We start from the raw sequence: 15337 nt of genomic DNA, 5'->3' as shown, positions 1-15337 counted from the left end.
CCCCGCCCCTCGCAGCCCCTCTCCTCCTCCCACACATACCCACACTTCTTAACACTGGCCCACGCGGCGTGGGGGACATCGTGTAAATCCGCCTCAGAATGGGGAGAGAGCAGCACGATCCGCCCCACACACACACAGCCACCCCACCCCAGGGCAGGGGAGAGCCGTCATGCAGCCCACCTCGCCCGGCACCACAGCCTCCCTCCATCCCTCCCTTCCCGCACACCTCCCACTCCGGCGAACACCCAAACTTCTCCCCGCCCGCCCCCCGCGCCCTAAAACCCAGCCTGGCACTTCCAAACCCGGAGGGATGGACGGACCAGAGGGGACAGAAGGAAGGGGCAGCGCTTTCTGGCATTCTCCTTCCAGCGGCGAAAAGTCAAGCTACAAGTTTGCATGACAGCAGGGATGGGAAGAGAGTCTTTTTTAGCACAGTGATTTATTTTCCTTTTTTTTTTTTTCCTTTTTCTTTTTTTTCCTGCTGTTGCTCGGCTGATTGGTTTGGATAAAAGTTGCACAAAATGGCAGTGCCTTCCAAAAACAAGGCTCGGAAGAAACTGTTCTTCAGAAGTTAAGCGGAGGAAAACACCTTAGAAAAGTCGACCTTTTGCTGCAAATTTTTTTTAAGTCTCCAAAGAAACGTGCGCTTTCCTCCTTCTCAAAGAAAAGGCAGCCATTGCTTCTCTCTAGGCTAGACATTTCCAATTTGTTCCATCTGTCAGAGTGGGACTATGAGAGGTTTTGGTGCAAATTCATTATCTCTGGCAACGCACACCGTATAGTAGCAACTGAAAAAGACCGTGGCAATGGATGAACAATAGGGCTTCAGTTCATCAGCAACAAAAGCGTTGGGGAAATCGGTTGAATTTCAGAGCACGTCCTCCTCAGCAGAGAGGGCTGGACTAGACCTTGGCCAATCCCCCCAAAAAACTTGCAGAACCTCACATACAACACTTCACTTTCTACTTCGGGGGGGAGCAAGCAATATGGAGAAAAAAAAAAAAAAAAGAAAAAAGAAAAAAAAGCTAAAAAAAAGCCAACCCAACTTTCTATGTTTCTCTCCCGTATTCCTGGATGGAAGATTTCTAAGTCTTTTAGAGCCGTTGGCGCAAGAACGACACCATGGATCTAAGCGGCACTTTTAAATAGGGATGGCGAGGGGAAAGACGTGAATTTCTGGAGATACGGAAGAGATTTCTCTGCTCGGAGGGGGTTTGGCAGTGGGGATCTTTCTGTGCCACCCACCGGAGGCTCAGCTCACATCCCTAGACCTATGGTGAAATCTTTCTCTGATAAAGACTAAGAAATGTAAGTATGGCTGGATTTGTGACTGGGGATGTGTGGGGGATAGAGCGATCCTGACTTCCCTGTAAAACTGGGGGAGCTGAGCCCCGGGCAGGTTGAGGTTCCCTGGATTCGTGTGAGCCCGGGCTGGGGTGGTCGTTTCCCAAGCAGCAGGAGCCAGTCATCCTGGCGGGGCTCCGGCCAGTTCTACTCACCCTCAGAGAGGGAAATTTGATTAACAAGACCGGGTTTATGACTTGACACGGCGGCTTACACTGGTTAGCCGATTTTGTGCGTCGGATGCTAAACCTGTTGGTCGTGGGGCGTAGTTAAGTGCGGGAGCTGTTAATTACCCAGCAGACTGCTGGAGAAGGCAGAGCTGAGGCTTTGCAGGGAGTTTTTTTGGCAGTGTCTGGCTGCCCTTGGAAGATGGGCAGGCATAGGAAGCATAGGAACACACAGTCACAGGTCTGGAGTGTAGGAACTAACTTCTGTGACCTCTACAAATCAGAGCTCTTTAAAAAATAAAATAAAATAAAAATTAAAATAGATAAACCGAAGACATATCTTGCAGCAGGCCGGGGTGCAAGGGGTTGCTTGCTGCAGCAAAGCCCACCCGCTGCCTTCTCATGCAGTGGGTTACTGGGAGCAGGCAGCCATCACTTCCCAGGTCATCCTCCAAGTCATAGCCCTGTCAAAACATGCACCCTTTTCCCTGGGGGTGCTTGATAAACTCATGATGCCCCTGCTACTCGTTCCTTCCCGGCCGGGTCGACGGGATGGGCCGGGCCCAGCTGAGCCCGGCTCTGGAGCGCACCTTCGGGGAGGTCAGGGATGGGTCTGGCTGCTTCGGAGCCCGGGGAGGGTCGATGCAGAGCGGCACGGCCGCCGACCCAGCCCAGGGCGTCAAAGGAGCGGAGAGGATTCCTCCAAGGGTTCCTCGTTGCATCCCTCCATCCTTCCCACCCAAAGAGTAGCATCCCTCGGCAACTCCGGTCCACCCGGGATCCGAGACTGCTGCACCCTGAAATAGAACTCGGCTGCTCCCTGAGAAATAAAAAAACCCAATGTGATTCATTAATTTTTTATTATTATTATTATTATTATTATTATTATTATTATTATTATTATTATTATTATTATTATTATTATTATTATTATTATTATAGCTGTGGCTGATGTAATGGCTATGATGCAATGAAAGCGAGCAGCTTAGGTTGTATTTATTTACCCCTCTCACAGCGCTGTAAATAGAGAGCATGCTTTCCCGGTGATCCCGGTTTCAGGACACGGGAGGTCTGGGAAATCTAGTGGTGAAGGCTGTCTTAATGTGTTTTGCATGTTTTGAACTGAAGGCTAGGTGGAGCCTCCATCCTTTATTAAGTAACTGGCAGCTTATAGTATGCAAATCCTATATCGGCCTCTGTAGCTTTCGTCACTTCCATTCAGCAGCCCCAAATAATATTAATAACCTTTAATTTTAAAACATAATTCTCCAGAAATAATGAAGCAATGTGGTTTGTTAAAAAATCATATTATTCATATGATTTCCTGTAAATATTGATTACCACGCTTAACCCTGCAGATACCGGAGTACATGACTCCTATCTGTTTTGTGTCACATTAGATCATCTGCAGGAAATGTAGCTAGTTATTTCCCCATTTAATGTAGAGCCAAGTGTTTTAGTGATTCCTTTAATAATTTCAAAAGTTAATATACTCAGAGCCCCTGAACACACATAGGTTTACCTGTTCATATACATTTAATGGACACGAACCAAACACTGAAAGTGTTTAAATTGTGATCCTTTGCCTTTTATTTCCTGGCTATTTTTCAGATTTAAACAACCCAGACAGACCACAGGGGGTGACAATCACGACAAGAAATGGTAATTTTATTTTATTTTAAATAACAGACGAAAAGATGCCTTACTTACAGATATGAGTGTATGTTCTTTAACAGCACACTGCGTTTCCACGTGTAATTATGGACTCTGTGGGTTTAGTATTAATTTTTCCCGAGATTTTGAATTCTCGACAGCCTGCCTTTTCTTATTTTGGATTTGAGTTAGATATCCCTTTGCATATCATGCGTTCAGCATAACAGAAGTATAATCTGCGATTGCCTGTAAAATGAAATAGTGGTGACAACAGAAATGACGAAGCACCTTCATTAGAAGGTGAGACAGTCAAGTGACTTACCTGGCTGGGAGGAAAGGGATGCTCTGCAGGGAAAGCTGACCTGGGCTGTACTGGTGTGCCGTTGTTTACATCTACTTGAATTCTACCATAATTTGGTGCGAAAAGGGGATTTATGTAATGCTACACCCTCCTTAGGTACCTCACAGCAGTTTAAAAGGAGGGTTCCTGAGAATCTACCCCGCAGAGGGTGGGGATGCTGGCATCAGGACAGGATCTGATCGCAATAATTAGAGAATCATTAAGCATTCCTCTTTAAGGTCAGCAGAGACTGTTTATTCTTAAGAAATCCACGCAGGATGTTTCTTCTTTACGTCACAGCCATCTGGAGACCTATAAAAAGATTAGAAAACAAGCATGGCAATCACATACTAATCTACAGGCCATTAGCAGGAATTTATTAGAGAGGTAGGAGGAAAAACTCTACGTTTAGATTCTGTATTTCCCAATATGCAGGTCATTGCTACAGTGATTTTGAAATAAACAAGTTATATAGATTTATGACAACTGGAAGAAAGCAGGAATTTGACATTCAAGTGGTATTTTTGGCAGTTATTTCAGAACTACACATTGCTTGGACTTTCCACATGCTGGGTAACATTGCAGTCTTGGAAATGTATTTTGCAATTGCTGCATTCATTATTGTGATATTCAGACTAAGTAAAGACTTTTGAGCAGTTCGATTTTGAAGATCTAGAAGTCTGAGAGTTAGAAAATGTAATCAGTGAGGTGGCTAATGAACAGCTAGGTCATAGCCGTTGTGTTGGCCCTTCGGACTTACTGAGGATTCAATGATGAATCAAGAAAATGTGGCAGGTGCATTGCAGTTACTTCCCAAGTCAGTGTGTGGGCGAGGTGGTTGTGAGAACAAGCCTTGGTGTTTTAAAGGTCTACCTTGCATCTTTGAGACATACAGATTTGCGACGACATGCTCTGCATTTAAACTGGGAATATGGGGACATGGTGACGTCTCAAATGCATGCATTTACGTGTTTGCATGTGCCTGTGTTAATATGCATTATTAATACCCATATTTATGTAAGCATAGTTGTCCACACACACATACACGAGGAGCACTTCATTTTTCCTGCCTTGGACTGAAATAATTCAATGCATAAGCTCACAAGTCTGTCGTGTGCAGCACATGCCTGATCACCAACACTGCTGCCCCTAGCTATTGCCAGAAAAAAAACATCTTCTGTCTATCTGCCCATTCAGAGAAGCTCATTAGAATTTTACATAATATCAAAATGATCATGTGCCTCTGGACATATCAGATGTCCAATTCAGTCATCCTTGTTGTGCCTGGACAGCCTGAGAGGTAGTGAAGAAGCTCAGTAACTAATAGAGCAGCGTTGTAAGATTTCTAACCATTTTGTGCCAGGCTCTGTGTTCTCCACAAAGAACGCAGGCACAATTAGCTCTTACGTCTGTCAGGTACAAAGCACTGGTGGTAAATTGCAGTGCCCCCTGTACCAGGATATCTAATACCTGTTTAAAAAAATAAATGCTTGGTTTCAAAGGCCAAGAATCTGAAAGCACAACCAAGTGGTCTTTTAAATAATATGGAGATTTGGCAGGTTGGCAATGTACATGTGTTATTTCTTGGTGGCAGTACTAATTTTGGGCCTTGTCTGGCACATGAAATTCCATCTCCATTTTCATGCTTTTGTAATATTAACTCATGATAAAAAAGGACTGGTTGATGTCATTGTCATTTTACAGTGTAACCACATACACCTCCATGTGTATTTTAACACAAACACATACACACATACATACACATGCACTTGAACTGACACATGTCCATATGGTTTCCATGTGTACACACAAGCACACATATGCTTTATCATGTCAGCAGGCAACGTAGCCAACACAGAGCAACAACTTCAGTTTAACTCTGTGCATTTAAAATTTTCTCCTCCACAAATAGCACCATATGCAAACACAGGTTAATTAACAAGCAAATGTATTTAAAAGCAATGTGGCATATTTACTATGATTGGAACACAGTGCCTGGTATATTGTGGTTTATTTTGCACCCTGAAAGAGCAGCAGCAGAATTAATTTTAAGTCTTGATTCCTTTCAGAGTGCAGAGCAGTCTATATTCCGACTGTGCTGAATTTTTCAGTGTGCATCCTGTACAGGCAGCAGCATGCATAAGCTGCTGAAGTGCATTTATTAATTTCAACAGTAAATATGGTAGATCTCAGTGAGAAGATTCATTGTATCGTGTATGCTCGAGAGACTTTTAATGCTTGCACTTTAGGCTTTGAAAAATTCTATACAAATTGCACTGGTAAATAATTCAAAGTATAAAGTTCTTTTTTGGGGGTAGCAGGAAGGGGAACTGACTTAAACCCTAAAACTGTACAGAGTACATTCTAACAATTTAGAAGGACTTGCCTCCATTGGTTCCTTGAGTAACATCAGCATGCATTTCTTGGCTCTAAGTACGAGGTTAATAAAAACAAACTATAAATCAGCGTTTTTATTAAGGCATTTCGCCAGATGATATATAGCCTTGGGAAAATATTGCTGCAGCGTTCACCTGTCTAACACAGACACAGACACACATACACAGGGGCTGGGAGAGAGGAGAAGGAGGGCTGGGAGGGAGGGGGAAGAGAGGGTATAGAAGATATAAAATACACCGAGCCTGCTGCTCGCTGTTTTCCCAATAGGCAGGCGGAGGAAAACGCCTCGCACAATCGTCCCGGTGTAAATACCTGCAAATCCTTAAAGGGATGAAATACCCCCGAGATGAAGAGCCATTGAAAAAAAAAAAACAAACCACAAAATCAACAAACCGAGCCCCCACCCATACACACACAGACACGCCGCAGCACAGCAAATTGTCAATGTAATTACACATCGACTCACTGCGTAGCACAGACCTGGTCCCCGGCCTCAGCAGGCAAGGCCCCGGCTCGGAGGCACAGGGAAGTGCCTCGCATCCCTCTGCACAAGCCGAGGCTGCCAGAAGAGAAAAGCAGGCAAAGGCGCTCCCCGGCTCCGAGAAAAAAAAAAAAATAAGGGGAGAAAAAAAAAAAAAAAGGCTTTTATCTGTCCTTAGAGAGAGCTTTCCTCCAGTCTTTGGATATGAGAGCTGTCTGCGCTGGCGAGGAGGAAGGTAAAGGCGGCGGGCGGATCTCCCTGCAGCCGGGAGCGGTGGAGCAGGCGATGCTGGAGGCGAGGCGGGCTCGGTCCCCCGGCCGGGGCCGGTCCTTGCTCACTCATGCATACCAATAGCCGTGTGTACTTGAGATTTCTCATGACATCATCATTACCTTGGTCTCCCGCGGTCCAAGACCTCTGACCTTGCCGGGCTGGTCCACATTTTGGCAGTGAAAGCCCTCCAATGATGGCCCTTTTCTCCTTCTTTCAGACCGGGGGCAGCAGCAAGCCGGCAAGAACGCATCTTCTCCCCAGCCCTAGGAGCCCCGAGAAAGCGAGGATCTTCCCCCCTAAAACACACACGCACGCAAGACATTTGCAATCAAGCTGCCACCATTTGGTAAAGAGCACTGTGCCATGCATAATCTAAAGGGATCAGGAGCCGCATCCTCGAATCATCTTGTCACTTTCTACTGAAATGGGATTAAAAAAAAATAAATTATTTTACTATTTTTTTTTTCCTTCTTCCTCCTTACTCTGCGCTGGAAATGGCTTTACATCTTTATAGAGGCTAAAGAGTCTTCAGTGAGAAAGAAGCAATTTACAATGCAAAGAGAGGCCTGTGAAGGGATGGATGCTTCTCACTCTTGACGCACCTTAATAGCTGGTTTTATTTTCTTGTATTAACGGACGAATTGTTGGCTATCGCTGCCGGAAATTACGGGCTGAAAGGGAAAGTTCGGAATAAACTTTGAAGGCAACAGATCTCTTTTGGATGTTATTAGCTGCAGATACACACAGACCCAGAAACCAGGTCACAATTGCATAAAAGGATGAATATTTTAAAGCAGAACTAGTACTCTTGGAGGAAACAACACGCCTGTTTTTCAGAAATAATCTGGATTTTCTAGCAAGGGGGGGAGGGGGGCAAAAAAAAAAGCTTTGAGGGAAGCGAGTTGTTATCTTTGGTTATCTAGCTGTATGAGTGTTTTGGTCTTCATAAAGCTAGATAACCGAAAGTAAAAACTCCTTCAAGATCATCGTACAGCGCGTGAAAATGAAAGACTACTGGGAGAGACAGTAAAATCCGAGAAAGGTCAGGAATGCTTATTGAATCTAATATTTTTACAGCGGAAGGTGGGAGTGGAGGAGATTAAATGGCATACTTATTCCAAAACACGAACTTGTCAGATGGCACAGCACGGATAGCCAGACGCTGCACAGAGGAATTGGTACTGCTGGTAAACAATGCATGGGCAACTATTGCTGTTGAATAAATAACTAAAGAGAAACTCAGAGCAAGGCCAAGAGGATTTTTTTTTTTTTTTCTCCTCTAAGAAAGCTATTTGGAAGCAAAATGATTAATTGCAATGAAGTGGCCTTAAAAACAAAGGTGGTAGCTGATAATGAAGATGGCCGTGGTGCTGATGAAACAGTATGGACTGAACTGAGGAAAAAAACCAAACAACAACAAACCAACCCAAAAAGTGCCTGTGTACATCTAAGACATGGGAGATTATTTCAAATAACATGAAAGCAGGTTTTCAGGAAAAGTTTACACTGAAGTATAAGCAAGCTTAATAATTTGTATCTACTGAGAACTCGGCAGAGCTGCACAAAGATGGAAAAAAAAGTGTGATGGCCGATTTTTATTCTTCTATTCAAAACGCGAGCACAGATGCTTCTCTGTTCTAAGAGGGTTTCCTTGAGGAAGCTACTGAAGCAGAAAGACATGATGGAGACGAGATCGCCTCCCCCCTTGTCAAAGTGTTAAAAAATGTTCTGTGTCTTACTCTGAGCCTAGCATTGGAAATGAAAGTGACATTTACTCCAAAACCCACGTGTGCGCCTCCTCTCTTTTTGTTTAAGGATGATCAGATCTATCCAGGAAACAGCTCTGGCATCCCAAACCGAAATAATTAGGACGTATATAGACCTGACAAAAAAAAAAAAAACAAAAAAAAAACGGAGAGGGGGGGAAGGGGACGGCGAGGAGGGGGGAGCGGGGGGCGTGGAAGGCGGGGTGGGGAAGCGGCGGGTCTGTCTTGCCTAATTGATTCCGTTAAACGGCGTGCAGGAGATGTGAACGGCTGGGCGCTCCCATTCCCACGCTCGGGGCAAGTGGCAGCGCCGTGCCCCGGCAGCCCGTGACAGACAGCGCGGCGGGGGCCGGGGCCGGGGCGGGGGGAGAGCCCACCGGCGGCACCACGCAGAGCTCCTCTCTCTCCTCCTTCCCACCCCCATCTCCCAAACCAGCCCGATCCCCAGCATTTCCCACCCGTGGGGATGCCGGGAGAGGGGATGCGGATGCCTCCCGCGCAAGTTCCGCCCTTCGACCGCGGATAGCCGCGCTGGAGGGGTGTTGGTGGGGGTGGGGGGTGGGCTGCCAGGCTTGGGGCCGTTGGGGTGAAGGGAAGAGCAGGCGTGGCGGGCTGGCCTTGCAAACATCCCCGGGTTTTTTAAGAAACACTAGTTGTTGGGTGCTATTCATCTTTATAATTACCGCGGCTTAGGCACCTCTTGCAGTGAAATCGAGCGGGATTAATTGTGGAGGGTAACATTTTCCTTTGGACTTGACCTAAACATCTTCGCAGAGGCACACTGAGGGGTGATACTGTCCTAGGAACCGAGGGTCTCCGAGGCAAATTAAAACAAGATCAGAGATAAGGGCACGGGGCTCAGCGGTCCCCGTCAAGGCTCGCCTTCTGCGCGCGTGCTCTTTATTTTTATTTTTAACTTTGCAACCAGACTGTTGATATGGAACCTTGTTTTGGGGTTGACAGTGGGAATCTTTGCCTTCACGCCACACAGGGGTAGAGGAAGGGACCAAGCAGGTCCCGGCAGCACCAGGCGTGCTGTCGATTTAAAACAAAGTGTTTGGCCTCAAAAGTTACCCCATCCTCCCCGTAGCAGAGAAAATAACCGCACCGCAGTGTGGGTCGGGGGGTCTCGCCCGCTGGCTGCGGCAGTGCCGGCCGGGCCCCCGGCCAGGCTGTTTTGAGGTAAATCCCGGTTTTGGCTGCGCTACACGTGCCAAAGTTTTACTGCTGCGACGAGCGGCGAGCGGACCTGCTGTATTTACATCCGAAACCGTGTTTGTGCCATCAACCTTTCACCGCAGAGTGCCCGCACGCCTCTCATTTACTGCCCGTCCAGGGGTGCTATTTACCTAGAGCTATTGTCTGCTACAATTAACATTTACATGACAAAGTGCGCCATTTTCTTTCTCAAAGAGCTTCGATTAAGGCAATAGGCTGTTTTCTGGGGAAACCCCTTGTTTACTTAGGCATTCAATGGGGCCAATTTACTTAAGCTGTTGCTTGCGTCTTGGTCTATGATGGAAATTTGTGAAGGAACAAACCAAGAGAAAAATACCAGTACTAAAACCGCTTGTTGGCCATTCTTATACTAATTATTTGTACCTTATTGATGTTACGTGACTATCAACCAATAAAATACTTCTGGCGGTTATTCATATTACTACTATTGTTACTCCTTCACTGCTTTAGGAACAAAGTGTCCCGTTTCTCCCCGCTTTTGTCTTGCTCAACTAACTTCTAACTTGGGAAAAGACAGCAGGTGGAAATGTGGTAACATTCCCCCCAAGTTTATGTTTTAAGAGGCTCAGGCAGCAAGTAACGCTTCCCAGGATTATCTGTCTGTGCGGTGCCGCTTCCCTACAATTAGTGGGGAAAGAAAAAAAAATAATCAAACCCTATAAAGGTTTATGTAACAGAAAAAGAAAGAAAAACAAGTGTAGATATCAGTGGTGCAGTTCTTTACAGGCGAGTTTTAGCACTGGGAGAGGCCAGATACAGTTTATTTAGCATACCAGTGCATTGTAAAACAGTTGGAGAGAAGTTGCAGGTTGCGTGAGTGTGCATGTTAACTAGCAGGGACCCGGGCTCATTCTTTGTGAAAAGGGAGCAGCAGATTGCTGTGCAAGGCCAATGTTAAAAAGGCAGCTGAATTTAACACCATCTGGAAGAAAAGATCCCTTCACGACTTTCTCACACCGTCAGACAAAACTAGTGTCTCTTGTTCTGAGCCCTTGTCTATGCAACCATACAATACTGAGTCATTATACTTTTGCTGAGAGAAAATTTGAGAACACAATATGGGTAACCAGTGAATGACCAAGTTTCATTGTGCCCGCTTAAGTCGATTGAAATCTACGTCTAGAGCCATGAATGGCAGCATTGTTTTCCTCACCGGGGCTGTACTAAATGTCAGCACAGTGTAAAGAAAAACTTGAAGTCTGCAAATAACTTACCAGATCTCAATTATAATATTTTCCCACACTAGAACTAATATCATTGCTAGGGTCTACAATGCATGAAATACAAAAAGGAGGGGGGAGGGAAATGAGTTCATTTACAAGTTATTTTAGCCAGATAAACATTTTAATTTTCTTATGGGAACTGAGCTTCAGTGTGTAGAGGTCCCTAATCATTTCCTGAGAAGTTCAAGTTACCAAACTGCTTCTTATGTGATTAAGAAAACAAGCTGTGTGAACAAGCCTGTATTTGGCATCTATTGCAGCCCTCAAGCTTAGGTCTGATAAAATGTAAGTGCACTCCACAGTACACAGGTTGCTTCTTCTGAGTCCAGAGGAAGATTTCTTCTCCAGTGTATAGCAGAAATAAGGCTGGGACTGATAACCAAACCAGTAGGAAACACATTTCTCCAGGTGCTGGAGGAAATCCATCAGGGCATCTCAGTGTAGACACAGGTACCAGAGGGAGCGTTGCCAGTTCCCTCAGTTTTTACTGAAGCTCTTTCTTTTCCTTTCCCCCTCACTTGATAATGGTTTCTACTACGTGTGCTATGGAGTCCAGTCCTCTGCTTAGCATTTGTGCACAGTGCAGCCTGAGAAACATCCCAAACACACAGCAAAGAGTTGGCTCCATGTGCTTTATTGGAATGTCCAATGTTTTAAATCTTAAGTGACTACCATTTTGTCCATGTCTCATAAAGAGCTGTATGATTCCTGGCACAAAACAGCCAAATGATGAGTAACTACCTTTGTGCTGAACAACCTACCCCTTGGGCTGCTCCACCTGCTGCCTGTCCCAGCAGGGGCATCACCTGCAGCCCTGGATGCTGGGGATGAGGGTGCGTGGTGTGGGCAGAGGGCTGAGCCAAGCTGGGCAAGGCATTGGTGCCAGAGAAATGGTCTTCCCTTGACTTTCTCACACAACCAACTTGTGAGTGAGAGGGGAAGAAGCACAGGCAAGTGTTTAAACTCTGTCCATGGAGGTAGAAAGAGAAGCCAGGCCTCTGCCCGCTGTGCAAAACCCAGCAGCCAAGGAAAGGGGGGCTGCCTTCACCCCTCCAGAGAGGGCTGCTGCTATGAATGGGCATATTCATGAGTGCAGCTCCCCCTTCCCCAAAGCTGCCATTCATATGCATTAGCACAGGGCGGATTTATCATTTCTGCTTCAATTTAAGTAGGCGTTGTGAAACATTTCACGTTGGGGGAGGGGCTGAGGGGAGAGTGCTGTCTGTCAGGGCAGATCCTGCCCTTCCTGCAGGAATCCTAAGTTGTGCTCTGGTTTCTGTTGGCTGCCCCACGAGGAGGGGGGTGTGGGTGCACGGCCATCCCACAGAGACACCACGGAAAAAAAAAAAAAGTCCATTTAGGTTTCTAAAACATGCACCACTTCCCCAGATCGCTCACCCTGGGGTTAGCACATTGATTACCTCTTATGTCCTCCATTATTTAAATTTAGAAGAAAGAAAACGTCGGAATTTGACACTGATTTCCTAACAAAATGGCATAAGGTAAAAAATAAGGGGTGTTTTATAGGTTCTTCTGGGAGGGAGCAGGGAGAAAGGAGCTCTCTGGCTTTGCTGTTGTCCATCAACAGCACCTTGTTTTGTTCTTCCTGAAGCTCTCACTTGTGTGTATATAAACACGTGTGCGCTCCTCTGTATTTACACCCACAGTGTGTGGTGAAGAGATCACCCGGCAGGGTTAGAGTCTGACAGGGATGAACTTGTGCCACGGGCTATGCAGGGAGCAGGATGAGCCTCACACCACTCTGCTGGTTTTGGACATGTATGCCATGTCGTGGGAGGAGAATGCAGTGTTGATTCTGTGACTTTGAAGCTAACGCTGAAAAAAAGCTATTTTCCCTCCCACTTCCACAGAACTAAAGCTGTGAACGAGCCAACTCTTGCAGTCCCAAGAGCCAGAGAGAGGGCTCACTGCTGCCTTCTCCTGTACATTTGGCCTGGAAGGAGAGCAGGCAATACACAGCTGTCGTTAGGCTCCATGAATTACATCTTGCTCTTTCTCCGATAGAAATAACGGGAAACATTTACTCTTTCAGCCTGCTTCGCTGAGGAAGTAGCAGGCATTCCCCCTGGGTACTGTCCACATGGACTGACACAGAGGGATGGGGAGAAAGCTGGGAGGCTTCACCCTCCTCCTCCTCCGTGCCCCCCCCTGCAGAAAACAGCCTGTTTCGCCCCCTCAGCGCCCACCCGGGGGGGTATCCCCCGGTTTAAGAGGAGGCCGCGCTGGGCCTGAGGCCTCCCCAGCCTGCCGGCCGCCCCGCCAGCCTGCACAGCCCCCGTATCACGGCTCCCCGCGGAAGGTCCATGCCCAGCCCCGTTCCCGGAGCGGCAGGCAGCGGCTTCTGAAGCCCTGCCAGCCCCTCCGAGCCCCTGCCAGCCCCTCCGAGCCCCTGCCAGCCCGGCCGGGCCCCGCGCAGCCACCGCCTCCCTCACCCGCCCGAATGGCGGCCCGGCCGCCGCGGGGGCCGCCGGGGGTTAAGCCCCGCCCCTGCCGCACGGCCGAGGAGCTGATTGGTGTTTCCCGGGAGACCGGCGGCAGCGCTGATTGGTGTTTCCCGGGAGACCGGAGGCGGCGCTGATTGGTGTTTCCCGGGAGACCGGAGGCTGCGCGCCCGGGCCGGGATGCGGATGCGGTGGGATGGATGCGGGGCCGGCAGGTTCGGGGTTCGCGTCTCCCCCCGGCCTGTGCTCTCCCTTCCCACCCCCCCCCGGCCCATCGCCAGCCCCTTCCGGCAGCGGGGCTGCCTGGCTAACGGCGGCTGTTAATTGCTGTTAGCAGTTCTGGCTAATTAGTCCTGCCCGCCGTACGAAGAGCCGCCTCTGGCAGCAGCCAGTCCCCCCTCGCCCCCCGCCCCGGGGACAGCGTTGTGGAGTAATTGTGTTATTATCCCCACTGCTCCGCCACCGCGCCGGTGTGTTTGTCCGCCAAGGCAGATTAAAAAAAAAATAATACTTAAAACAGGGAAGACAATAAATAAATAAATCCGGGTCTTAAGCGGTTACTAAAGCCAGTTAATAACATCATGCATGGACATTTAAACTTGTTGTAAGTTGCAGAAAGGATTAGGGAGAAACCACGCTGCGCTGGGCTAATGATACCCCTCTTGGCTCTGGAGCGCTGTCAGGTGGAGCTCAACCAGCCCGCGATGGCGACGGCCCCGCGCCCCTCACCGCGGCATCGCGGCTCTGCCAAGAGACGGCTCTGCATGCCCCACGGCCATGCTCTTCCCCCCCTCCGCCAAGCACCACTGTGTGCTGGGCCGTTTTCTGTGTTAACAGGTTTCCTGGCAAAACATGACTGTACCCCATTGGATCTACTTGATCTTGAAGGTCCCTTCCAACCCAAACCATTCTATGATGATTCTGAGATTCTCTATGTTGATGATGTAAGGACAGGCAAATATGTGGACCCTGCTACAGCTTTGAGTGCTTTGCTTAAAAGCGCAGATGCTTCCAGTGCCTGTGAATAAAGGAGTAATGTTTTGGAAAGGGCTCTCTGGTATCCCAGCCATTTTAGATGCTGTTCATTTTTGTATATGTAACCACTTGCCTTTTATATTTTTGTGCTTTGTTACACTGTAAGGATGTATTTCTGAAGTGGTGTATACTAGAATGGTAAATACACACATATTTAGTGCACGTGCAGTTGTTGGATGCATGGAGTTGAAGGCAAAACTGACCCTGCTTCTCCAGGGGTAGATGCCTGTAGATGTAGTTCCCATCTTATCCAGTTTCTTCAGATCTTATCAACATCTGAGGCTTGTAACATTGGGGAGTCAGAATGAAAGCTCATTCACTCCTCCTAAAAACTGATGGTTTACACGTCTTCAATGAAATGCAGTGTGATAAGAACACTTCTTCATTTACTTAATGATTTGTAGTCTGTTCTGGCTTTGATGGTGCCAAAAGTCACGTGGCATGTGAGTAAAGATTTCAGCAGTGAGCAGGCTCAGCAGATACATTTGATAGAGAGAGTGAGAAACCTGCCAGTGTGTAGGAGGCTGTGATAAGGAACCACCTTCTGCTTGGCCTTTTGACCTCTGGTTTGTACACCAGTGTGGAGAAAGTAGAAGCCAGGTCACAATGAACTTCATAAATAAATGGCTATGGGAAATAGTCAGTAATTTGTCTTCTCTATAGTCTGAGGAGAATTTGTTGGGAAAAAAAATAATGTCCTGTGCTGTGGGTCAAAGCTTGGTCAGTCTATCTTCAGACTCAAAGAAGACCAGGATTTCATCCTTTGTAAAAGGACCTGTATGGTCTGAGCCAGACCATTTACATTCCATAATAAATGCTGTGTGGATGAAAAGATGAACATAATTGTTTTTAAAAATCAGTGGTGGTTGTTTCAGGGTGTTTTTTTTGGGTGTGTATGTGTGTTTTTTTGTTTGCTTGTTTGTTTGTTTTTTAGCAATGGCTTTTTAAGTAAGTTAC

At 47.1% G+C, this 15337-nt stretch overlaps 1 long non-coding RNA gene across 2 annotated transcripts in view; it reads left to right on the top strand.

The window, feature by feature from the left end:
* Positions 1-1271: 1271 nt before the first annotated feature.
* LOC127395921 (uncharacterized) overlaps positions 1272-15337 on the top strand; it is a 109883-nt gene continuing 95817 nt past the window's right edge. For both annotated transcript variants that reach the window (XR_007891875.1, XR_007891874.1), the window contains exons 1-2: positions 1272-1308; positions 3123-3173. This is a non-coding gene — a long non-coding RNA (uncharacterized LOC127395921). The remainder of the gene's footprint in view (positions 1309-3122; positions 3174-15337) is intronic.

The sequence above is a fragment of the Apus apus genome, chromosome Z (genome assembly GCF_020740795.1).
Source record: "Apus apus isolate bApuApu2 chromosome Z, bApuApu2.pri.cur, whole genome shotgun sequence".
Taxonomy (NCBI): domain Eukaryota; kingdom Metazoa; phylum Chordata; class Aves; order Apodiformes; family Apodidae; genus Apus; species Apus apus.
This window is presented reverse-complemented; position numbering and strand designations above follow the sequence as displayed.